This window comes from Castor canadensis, chromosome 2, assembly GCF_047511655.1.
Source record: "Castor canadensis chromosome 2, mCasCan1.hap1v2, whole genome shotgun sequence".
Taxonomy (NCBI): domain Eukaryota; kingdom Metazoa; phylum Chordata; class Mammalia; order Rodentia; family Castoridae; genus Castor; species Castor canadensis.
The window spans coordinates 62,811,021-62,823,174 of NC_133387.1; the positions used below are offsets into that span (position 1 = coordinate 62,811,021).

General features: G+C 36.6%; 1 protein-coding gene across 6 annotated transcripts in view; it reads left to right on the forward strand.

Moving 5' to 3' along the window:
* Positions 1–12,154, forward strand: part of Magi2 (membrane associated guanylate kinase, WW and PDZ domain containing 2) — a 1,413,820-nt gene that overhangs the window by 276,827 nt on the left and 1,124,839 nt on the right. The gene's annotated exons all lie outside the window — the stretch shown is intronic.

Below are 12,154 nucleotides of genomic sequence, written 5' to 3' on the forward strand. Positions count from 1 at the left end.
TGACAAACCTACAGCAAAATCATACTGAACAGTGAAAAACTGAAACCATTCCCCCTAAAATCAAGGGTGCCCACTATCCCCACTGCTATTCAACGTAGTACTGGAATTTCTAGCCAGAGCAATTAAGCAAGAAGAAGAAATAAAAGGAATACAAACAGGTAAAGAAGCTGTCAAAACATCCGTATTTGCAAACAATATGATCCTATACCTTAAAGATCCAAAAACTCTTAGATACTATAAACAGCTACAGTAAGGTGGCAGGATACAAAATCAACCTACAAAAATCATGAGCTTTTCTATACACCAACAGTGAACAAACTGAGAATGAATATATGGAAACAATTCTATTTACAGTAGCCTCAAAAAAAATCAAATACCTAGGAGTAAATTTAACAAAGGATGTGAATGACCTCTACAAGGAGAATTACAAACCCCTCAAGAAACAGATCGAGGAAGACTACAGAAGATGGAAAGATCTCCCATACTCATGGATTGGCAGAATCAACATAGTAAAAATGACTATACTACCGAAAGCAATCTACATATTTAATGCAATTCCCATCAAAATCCCAATGACTTTCATCACTGAGATTGAAAAATCTACTCTAAAGTTCATTTGGAAACACAAGAGACAGAGAATAGCCAAGGCAATACTCAGCAAAAAGAGCAATGCTGGAGGTATCACAATACCTGACTTCAAACTATATTACAAAGCAATAGCAATACAAAAAGCATGGTACTGGCACAAAAACAGATATGAAGACTAGTGGAACAGAATAGAAGACCCAGATATGAATCCACACAACTATACCCACCTCATTTTTGACAAAGGTGCCAAAAATAAATGATGGAGAAAAAAAAGCCTCTTCAACAAATGTTCCTGGGAAAAGTGGTTACCTGTGTGCAAGAAACTGAAACTAGATCCATGTCTATCACCCTATACTAGTATCAACTCAAAATGGATCAAAGACTTAAATATCAGACCTAAAACTCTGAAGTTACTACAGGAAAGAGCAGGAAACACTCTGGAACAAGTAGGTATAGGCAAAGACTTCCTCAATAGAACCCCAGCAGCCCAGCAACTAAGAGAAAGGATGGACAAATGATAAAACAGGTCCTGTTCAGGGGTGGGTACCAGTGGGGAGAGGGGAGGGTGGAAGGCAAAAGGAGAGAGTGAAGAAGGGCGAATATGGGGGATGTATTTAGTATTCATGTATGAAAACAGAGCAATGAAACCTGTTGAAATTGTTCTAAGTGGGAAAAGGGGAATAAGTGAGAGCAACAGAGGGTGTGAATCTAGTTAAGATATATTGTAAACACATATGTAAATGCCACAAGGCATTCAACATGTACAACTATTATATGCCAATAAAAAATTAAAACAAACAGGCAAAAAAAAAAAAAAAAAATAAAATAAAATTAAAAAGCTTCTGCACAACAAAAGAAATGGTCTCTAAACTAAAAAGACCACTCACAGAGTGGGAGAAAATATTTGCCGGCTATACATCAGACAAGGGACTGATAACCAGAATATACAGTGAACTTAAGAAACTAAAGTCTCCTAAAACCAATGAACCAATAAAGAAATGGGCAACTGAACTAAACAGAACTTTTTCAAAAGAAGAAATTCAGATAGCCAAAAAACACATGAAAAAATGCTCACCCTCTCTGGCCATAAAGGAAATGCAAATCAAAACCACACTAAGATTCCACCTCACCCCTGTTAAAGTAGCCATCATCCAAAACACCACCACCAACAAGTGCTGACGAGGATGTGGGAAAAAAGGCACCCTAATCCACTGTTGTTGGGAATGCAAGCTGGTACAACCATTCTGGAAAAAAATTTGGAGACCTCTTAAAAATCTAAACATAGACCTGCCATATGACCCAGCAATCCCACTCCTGGGGATATACCCAAAAGAATACAACACAGGTTACTCCAGAGGCACCTGCACACCCATGTTTATTGCAGTACTATTCACAATCGCCAAGTTATGGAAACAACCAAGATGCCCCACTACTGATGAATGGATCAAGAAAATGTGGTACTTGTACACAATAAAATTTTACTGAGCCGTGAAGGAGAATGAAATCTTATCATTTGCAGGCAAATGGATGGAACTGGAGAACATCATTCTGAGCGAGGTCAGCCAGGCCCAGAAGACCAAAAATTGTATGTTCTCCCTCATATGCAGACTTTAGATCTAGGGCAAATACAGCAATGTGGTTGGACTTGGATCACAAGACAAAGGGAAAGCACATACAGGAGATATAGGAATAGGAAGAAAACCCCAAACATGTAAGCGTTTGATGTCCCCACTCCAGAGGAACTAATACAGAAACCTTAAAATGACAGATTATCACTAGCAGGGGATCAGGAACCAATGTAAAGATCAGTGAGAGTTGAATCAACAAGGGTTGTAACACATGGGTACATGAAAGCAATAGTAGGAATCTCTCTGTATAGCTATCCTTAACTCAACTAGCAAAAACACTTTGTCTTTCTTATTATGCATATGTCCTTTCTTCAACAAAATCAGTGATAAGGGCAGAACAGGACCTGCCTGAAACTGAGGAGGGGATGGGGGCAGGGTGGAGAAATGACCCAAACAATGTATACACATGTGAATAAATAAACAAACAAAAAATAATAATAAAATAAAATAGAGCAAAATAGTTTTTCACTAATTATGGTAATGTATATCATTCAGAGACTACTCTATTTAGTGTTACCAGCATTCTTTCCTAATCCTTTATCTATGTAATGATTTCTTTTTAACTTCCAGACATGAATGAGATGAAAGTCTTAAGGATTAACCTGTATTTTCCATACAACACCAGTAGTATCACTATGCTATCAAAAGCAAGTTCAACTTCTACCTTTTTAAAAAAAAAAATATTAGCATATAATAGTTGTACATGTGGGATACGTTGTGACATTTACATATGTGCTTACAACATTTATTAATTAGACTCACTGCCTCCATCATTCTCCATCATCTCTTCTCCCCTGTTCTTAGAACAATTGTAACAAGTTTCATTCTTCAGTTTTCCTATAGGAATATAGAAAACATCCACCATGTTAACCCTGCTTCACCTTCTCTTTTACCCTTCTCCCTCCATTAGTACCCATCCCTGGACAGGACCTATTTTACCTTCCTGTCCTTCATTTTTTAAAGAATATATTGATTGTTCAAGGGAATTTCATAAACTTATCATCCTTAATCCTAAAGTTGATAAGAATAATTGAAGTAAAAAGAGCACTGAGCATTTTAGTTTTTAATATTGGGAATGGTAAAAAGCAGGCTATGAATCCTTAGATAATAAAAGTATTAACTGAAACAAAAGCAGAATTCCATATAAAGTCTCAAGTACAGATTGAACAGTCAGATGTCAGCTAAAGATGACAAAATTTTAAAGTGTTCTATTTTTATTATGCAGGTAGTACAATAAAACATCATTTTTCCAAAGCATTTCAGAGAATATTATTTTTAAAAATAGAGAAATTTTACGGGCAAGTAAATGTGGGAAACAGTGAGTTAAACAAGCTCAAACTTACCAGAATTTATAATGTACAATTGTACAGTGTCATTCTCAGGACTAAATATTAGCCAGCATTCCCCAAATTCCATGGGGTTTTCATTCTACTTCTTTTATAACAACCAGTAATGGGACATACTTGGATAATTCATCTCAAAAAAAGAGAGGATGAGATTGAAGGATGCAGAGACACATGCCCTAACACTCTAGGCTCAGTTAGACAAACTTTATTGTCTATGACCTTGAAAGTCATCATTTTCATGTTTCTTATAATTCACAAAAAAGTCTAATAAACTTCCAAGGTTGGGAAGGGCAAGTACTGTGTTTAAGGAAAATCAAAAGTGGCCCCAGGCAAATCTGCAAAGTAAGCAAAGTCTATTTTGGGCTTTTTACCTTCAGTGTCATCACACTTTCTCTTTCCACTACCCACAACTTTATTAGGTTATCATCTCTCATTACCACTCCAGGACCTTGTTCAAGAACCCTTTCCCAGGGTGTGTTTAACCATGGTGCATTATACATGTCTCCCTCTCTTCTTCTGAGGAAGCCACTCCCTGCTTAGGCTATACCACCAATGTGCGCACTTTGATTGCACTGTCTTGTTCACTGAAAGCTGTATCAAGGACCTTAAGAAATGTGCATCCTTGTGGCAAATTAGGCCTCATAACAAAGAAGTAAGGAGTGCTATTCTTGGGCAAAGGACTCCATTGGAAGCCTCTCAAATTATATATCATTGGTCACCTTCTCTTCTACTTACTGTTGACAACAATGTTGGAGAACATAATATCTCAGGAAAAGTAGAGGTAAATGAAGTTACAGAAGTAATTCTGCCATGAGGATGGAAAGGCCTGTAAGTTGGAGAGTCTCAAATCTTAATCTGATCTCAATTACCAGTTGGCTCTTCAACACTTGGTGTCACAGTACATTGGCACTTTCATTGGTCTGACAAGGACAGCCCTTTCACAAGACTATGAAGACTGCAAATGAGATATATCAATAGATTAAAAAAAAGTTTCAGTCAGCTGAAGAACAATATGATACTCTTTCAGCAACTTCATTATTACATATAAGGAAATTAGGCTTGGACTAAAACTTTTCCAAATGGCCTACTTGGTATATATTCTAGAAATGAATCATAAAATATTAGAACTCAAATTGGCCCTAAAGATTGTTAAGAATAATATTGGACACTCATATCCCAAAATTCTCACTCTTTTTTTGGTTTTTTAATTCATTTATTCATACGTGCATACATTGTTTGGGCCATTTCTCCCCCCTGTCCTCACTCTCTCCCTCTCCCCCCCCACCCCACCCCCACTTCCAGGCAGAACCTGTTCTGCCTTCTTCTCCAATTTTGTTGAAGAGAAAATATAAGCAATAATAAGAAAGACATAGCATTTTTGCTAGTTTGAGACAAGGATGGCCATAAGGAGAGATTCCTAGCATTGCTTCTATGCACATGTGTATTACAACCTGAATTGATTCATCTCTACCAGACCTCTTCACTACTTCCTGGTCACCTTCCCATAGTGACCTCTTCATTTTAAGGTTACTATACTAGCTCCTCTACAGTGGGCACATCAAACACTTTCAATTTTTCAAGTTTTGCTGTGCTTATTTACTGGGATTTTCCACGCTGGGGGCTTATTTCTTTGCCCTGCCCCTTTTCTCTGGAGCAGAGTCAGTGTTCTGTCAGCCCCCTTGCTGTCAGTGTGTTATGACAGTTTGCTGTTTGTTTTTCAATTTTGTGGGGCAGTTTGACTTTGGGTGCTGCTCACTGGCTCAGGAGATGAACTCTGTGAACTGCTACCTGCTTCAGGGAGTGGCTTAAGCTGGCCTGCTTTCAGCCTTCCTGCCTTTCCAGTATTTGTTTACTGATGGTTGGTGCTGAGATTAGCTCCTTGCTCTTCCCCCTTTCTCTGCACTTTCAGCATTCCCACCCCGTCTGCTGTTGTGCTAGATTGCAGTTCACTGTTTGTTGTCCAGGGTTTTTTTTTTGGAGGGGGGAGTTCAGTCTGCCCAGGGGTTGTGCTGGTTTATCCCAGGGGTGGCTAGGGGAATTCTGCCTGATGCATGGCACTCACCTGTTTGGTCTGTCAAATGTCTCGCAGGCAGGTTTGGAGCAGTGGCAGTGGCTGCAGTGGCAGGAGCAGCTCTCAAGTTTTTTCAGTGTAACATGTTGTGGGGACGCTTTCCACAGGCTAGGGGTTCAGGGTGTGGAAGATTTGATTCTAAGTGGTGCTTTATTTCCACTAAGTGTGGCTCCAGAATCTCAGGGAGGTTTTGGAGTCATGTCGGTTAGGCTTTCTGTTTCCATACCCTATTTGCCATCTTGGATCTCCCAGTTTTAACTCTTGACAAAGCCAGAACTAGAACTGAACAGTATGAATCTGGATCACAGATTTTCGTGCTGCGTCAGGACATTACTGGAGTGCACTGAGTAGTGCTACAATTGATGGCCACACAGAAGATAGGGCTAGAATCAGGGCTGGTCAAGAATCTCAGAGTTCTCTTTTTTCAGTCAGGTTACAAGAACTGTGATTCTATAGTCTAAGCATTAGTGATACTTTGGTTCCATAGTTTTGTAGAAAAGCTAGGGTGTTTGGCTTGGAAAACTTGCTGAAAAGTATTCATTTACCCTAGAAAAAGTGAGACTTTCTCTCTTCCAACAGATCTGGAATGAGTCCAAGGCTTCCTCATCTCTGCCTGGCTGCACTGGCAAAGATGTCCACTTCTGCCTTGTGTCTATTTGCCCAAAGCCTTTACAAAAGCTTTCTAGACACAGTAATAAGGAGAGATTTCACCCCCTAAACCATATTAAAATACTCCTGAATCCTACATTAAATATAATTTTGATGTTAAATGATTTGTAAAATATTTGCCTCTGCATAATTCATTCAATAACATGAATGAGATCGTGCACATAGGTCAATAAGCATGGGCTCTTAGAGACTCTCTAGATTTGAATTCCAGATCCACCATTTATCAGCCATATGACTAAGAAAAGTTGTGCAATCTCTGTGCCTCTGTGCCATGTTTCAACTGTGAGTTGGGGATGCTAAAAGGACTACTTTAGAAAGCCATCATGAAGAATAACCAAGCTCATAAAGACCTATAAAAATTCCTTAAAAAGTTAGCAGTTGTGTAATCTCAGTAGGAGTACACAGATATTTGCTGGACTATTCTTTCAACTTTTCTTGTGTTTTGACATTTTTCAAAATAAAAAGTGAGAAAGCCTCTTCCCCAACCCCAAGTGAAGCTTCTATCATTAATATTACCACTGTTGTTAGAATCATAATGTATATCTGGGAAGTAAAAAAAATTTCAACCTCTACCAGATATTTCAAATGTAATAAAAGTTGTATTTGAACTTAATAATTTATTAAATTATTCATTTAATTTGAAAATCAATGTTATATTTTCTAGATAAATAATTAATAATTTATTAGTTTGAAATTTTTAGCTATTATACTTTAGAGATAAGCTTTTTAATTTACTTTCTATTCTTTAATATGTACTTGAAAAGCTGGTAGCCTACATACATCTCATGTCTGAGGGATAAAGTTGTCATACATATATTTTACCTCTTATTTTTTATGCAAGAGATATTAAGCAAACAAAGTGAATGTGATTAAAATATTCAGTCCTCATTTCTGTTCCATAGGGTCCATCTCATAATAAAGAGGAAAGGACCATGCTCCAATGCCACAATGATGAGCAAATGAGAAGTGTAGTGGGAACAATGATGCTTACCAAAGAGCATATCATTGCTTATTGCTTCATGCTCCATTTATGGAGCAGAGATGTAATTGAGAGACCACCAAAAAGGACAGGCGAGTGAGACATTGCAAATGGCAGCATTGCACGAATGCGTGGCACAGGGCCCCTGCTGTGGCTTGAATGTTTATAACTCATCGAGGTCCATGTTGAACTTTAGTCTCCAATGCAACATTATTAAGAGGTAGGGCCTTTGGGGATGTGACTAAGTCATTAGAGCACTTCCCTCATGAACGGAATTTGGAGCCTTATAAAAGGGCTAGAAGGAGCAAACCCTTTTGCTGAGAAGGTGCCATCTATGAAGCACAGAGTAAACCCTAATTAGACACCTTGATCATGGACTTCCCAGCCTCTGAACTATAAGAAACAAGTTTCTGTTATATAGATTATCCATTCTAAGATATTTTTTTGTAGTAGCATAACAGAGTAGTAGCATAAACAGAGTAAGACCACCGCATTCTGAAATTCTAATTCAGACTGAAGAATTGACCTTAGGTGAGGTCCAACCAGCCAGATCTGTGCCAACATATCTATTTAGCAGGAGACCAAAGTAGTTAATTGACTTGGAGAACTTGCATTTCTAAGCAGAACGAGGCTTGGAACAAATACCAATTGTAATTTTCCTGAACAGAAGGTGAGGTACCACACTCTTAGTGATGGAGTGGTTAAATATCTTCTTATTCATTTTTAATTAGAAATTACTTTGGCTTACTTACTTAAGTTTACAGTCTTTATAGTTGTATTTCACTGACTTCTTATTTCAGGCATAGTTAGATCTGACATTATTACCTAACTCATTTAACTGGTGAGTCAGTGAAAAATCACATTTCTGGAAAGCAACAAAAGGAAGTCTAAGTGGATAATGGGTTAGTTGAACTATCAGGAGGTGATAGTACCTGTTAAATCTGGGCCAGGAAGGAAAGGATGCAGGAAAAAAGAGCAAATGAACCTATGATATAATAAGACTTCTGATGTTTGAAAAAAACCAAAACTCCACAAGCATAGGAGCATGCCATATATAACTCAACTTTAGGAAAAAATTATGAATTAGAATAAAGAAAACTCTGCAAATAAGGAAACAGGTGATAGGTTTATGAGAAAAGAAATATAATGATAATGATACTTGACTTTATACTGAACAATAGTCATGATGATGTAAAGGTTGCTTAAGCAAAGTGATGATTCCATTATGCCAGGAAGAGGGATGAAGGGAAGTAGACATGATCATCAAGCAAATGTGACAATATTAAGAAGGTAAATTTGCATAAGAAAAAGTCGTCAGGTAGTAGTAAAATAAACAAAATCAAACTTAGAATATTTTTTAAAAATATGAGGTAAATACTATAAGTTTGAAAACATTTTAAATAATTGGAACCATGAAACGGCAAGGTACCATTTGACTGCTCTTTTAAAAAGCCATGCACTTTATTAAATTATTTCAGTTTTAAAATTGACAATATTATTTTTATAACATGTTCAGTTTCATTTTCTGATCTCTTGCATTTAAGTGCTATAAATAAATGTCAAATCTTAAAATAAATTCTTAGTATCATGTTGGTGCTGATTGAGGAGACAGATACTAATTTAATATGCCTTTTGTAAAAAGAGGTGGGATAGGAGAAATTCACAGAAAGGCCACAGAATTAAGTAATGAGAATGTCCATAGCAGCAACTGTAAGGTTATGGTGTGATAATGTGTTGCTCAAGAGAAAGGCAGAGGACCCTCCATTGCAGCTCTAGCAGCTGGAGCTGGGAACAGCGAGGAACGGAGACAGAGGAAAAGGAGGCTGATTGTATTGAGTTCTAATTGTATCACTTCCTTTTTCATAATAGACATAATTGTAAATCATTTCTTTCCTCTTTCTTCTGTATTTTCAAGCGTTCTCAAAACATAATCTGATAGCTGTGATAAGGGAGTTGCATACAATGTGTAAGAAATACAGTTAATTGTCATTAAAAGCTCACTTGATGAAATGCACATCACAGATGTCAGGGTATGTGTACATCTGATTTCCATTTGTAAGGGATGCTTTCATTACCACCACATTAGTCGGGGATATTTGCTTAAATGTGTTGGTAGTTAGTTGATGCAGAACATCTGGCCACATTGTTTGATTCCTGAGTGACCATATATTCTCCAGTGTCCTCCAAGAGCAATGATAGCAAATCAGATTGCCAGTCATTAATTTTATCCTTTCAGGGACAGTGGTAATTGAATCATAAAATAAAAGAATTAGAAAGGATCAAAAAGGTCATTAAGTTCAAAGGCCTGCTAATATTTGACTCAATGTTGCTTATTGCCCAAGAGATTCTCCTAAATTAACTTTGGGTTTATTTACTTAAAATGTTATAACATCTTCATTTTAGTTAATGGCAAGGATTGATAATTTAGTATGATGTTTTCTCGTCAATGTCCCGTTAAAAGTTAATTTGATTTTCTCCATTAATTCTCATAACCTTTACCATAGCAAGCAGTCGCCAATAATGTAGGAGATTATTTTCCCTTTTCTGAAGAAGTCTTTACACCGAAAACATAAGAAAGCTATTTTTTTACATACTCTAATGTCCAGGAATGATTTCATTCAGATGCCGAAAGACTAAAGGTTGGATTTCTCTTTTAAAATTCCTATACTTTTTATTATGAAAAAATTAAATGTATGGGACACACAAGAATGTAAAGCCTTTAAACTTGATGGAATCTAGTAAAAGAACAGAAAATCCTGAGTTTAGAAATCATTAACACTTACATGAATGATTCAGTCCACTCCTATTGGAATTAGCTCTTCATGTTTACATTAAAATGCATGTTCTAAAACAGTTGTGACATTTATGATTGATCATGAGATAGTCCCTAAGTAAAGCTAGGGAAAAAAAAAAAAAGCTAGTTCCCACAACTTAGATCGTAACAAAATTGATGTTCCCTGGTAGAACAACAGGCTTCTCAAAAAATACACACATACCCCCTCAAAAAAGCAAAACAAAACAAGATCTGTTTATAGTTTTTTTCTTAGGCTTTTTATAGGATGGAAGGCTAGTGTATTTTTTTTAACTTTTCAATGACGTGTCAAAACTAGAATCCTCCAGAAAATTGTCCACATTTTGATATTCAGTATTTTTTCAGGAACAGAGAATTGAAAAATTTAAGGCTTATCTTGTCAGCAAGAAAAGGATAAACGACTCATTTGCAACGGGGTCATTTCAACTTTCTAACCATCTAAACACTATTTAAGAAATGACATTTTCCAGTATAGGTGTGCTAAACAGAGCACTTGTTCCTGGAAATAAAGAAAAAGATTTTCCACTTAATCAATTGAAGAGTGAGACTCATTTTTGATGATTTGTCAGAGCCCTCTTCCCATTTTGTCTCTTGGCCAAGAATATCCAGAAAGAGAGAGCCAATCTGCAGTGCCGTCAGAATGACTCTCCCCACTGTAATTTTACTGACTTTTTTCTAGGGTTGGTTTGGAAACTCAATACTCTTGTCTTATTCCCACATGTAACTAAGATTATTTTCTTATGTTCTATTTAATATTATTCTAATCAAAGTTAAAATTTTAAATTATGAATGTAAATTTTACCGTTCACCTTTATGTTATGAAATACCAGTTTTAAATGCAAGTGTAGGAGTACATAGCATGTATGTAGAATCACTAAAATTATAGAATCAGTACTTGGTAGTATGCACCTACATTTGGATTTTTTCTTATCAGAGCAATGCACAAAATTAACTCAACTGTTTACATTTCACTTATTTAGGCATATACATTCTCCCAACAATCTTTGACTTTGGCTTATTGATGAGTAAGGAAGAATTAAGGAAAAGGAGCTATGGGCAATAGCTTTCCCTTTTCTGTCATCATTTGCAGCATAAGTGATTGGCTACTGAGGGAAAGTAACATGATTAAAACCAAGGAAAGGTTCTGAGGGCATTCATGTTTCTTAGAATGTCACTGCATTCTTTCTGCATTCAGAGTATGTTCTGGTTCATGTGGAATGTACAACACAACATTCTTCTTTACTCACCTACAGACGCATCACCTTATAACTAGCATTGAATCTCGATGTACTCCCACACATTGTAAGATCACTAAAATTCTGTGCTCATAGGCATCATTACACATAAATGGGGCCTCAAACAACTGCTGACATACACCAATATTGCATGTACCTCCTTGTCCTCTGCCCATGTTGCATTGTCCCTCCTGACTTCAATTACAAAACACAAGATCAGATAAAGCATTAAAAATTTAAGATGTCCACATCAGAGCATTAAACCAATGTTAGGGCCTTTATGATCCTGGGTTCGTGTTGAACTGCATGCACAGGAATTTCATTCTGGTCTTACCAGAAACCCTTGGTTTGTGCTTCAGTAGGATGTCACTGCTCAGAGGAGCTTGCATTCTGTCTCCTGATGATGAGGTGACATGGGGAAGATGCTTCCAAAAGACGTTGAGAAGTCTTTTCATAGTACCTTTTTAGAATTGCTTTAAGTATCTGCAAAACAAAACCATACAGCATGGTTATTGGGAAAAAGTAAAGGAAAATCAAGAGCAATTAAAGCTTAAAATTAATCATTAAAGTCAGACTTTTATTAAAAAACACTATACTCTTAGTCTGCTGATCAAGGATATTAATGAATATTATATTTAATTGAAATTACTGCCTCTTAAGAAAATGATGGCATCTGAACTTACCTAAGAATCATAGGAAACAACAGTGTTTTATAGATGTTGTAGTACTAAACCTTAGAGATGTCTTATCTGTATTTGGATACTGTCCATGTTTATACCTGTCTATGTTCCAGACACTTTGAATTGTGAGACTTAATAAAAGATCA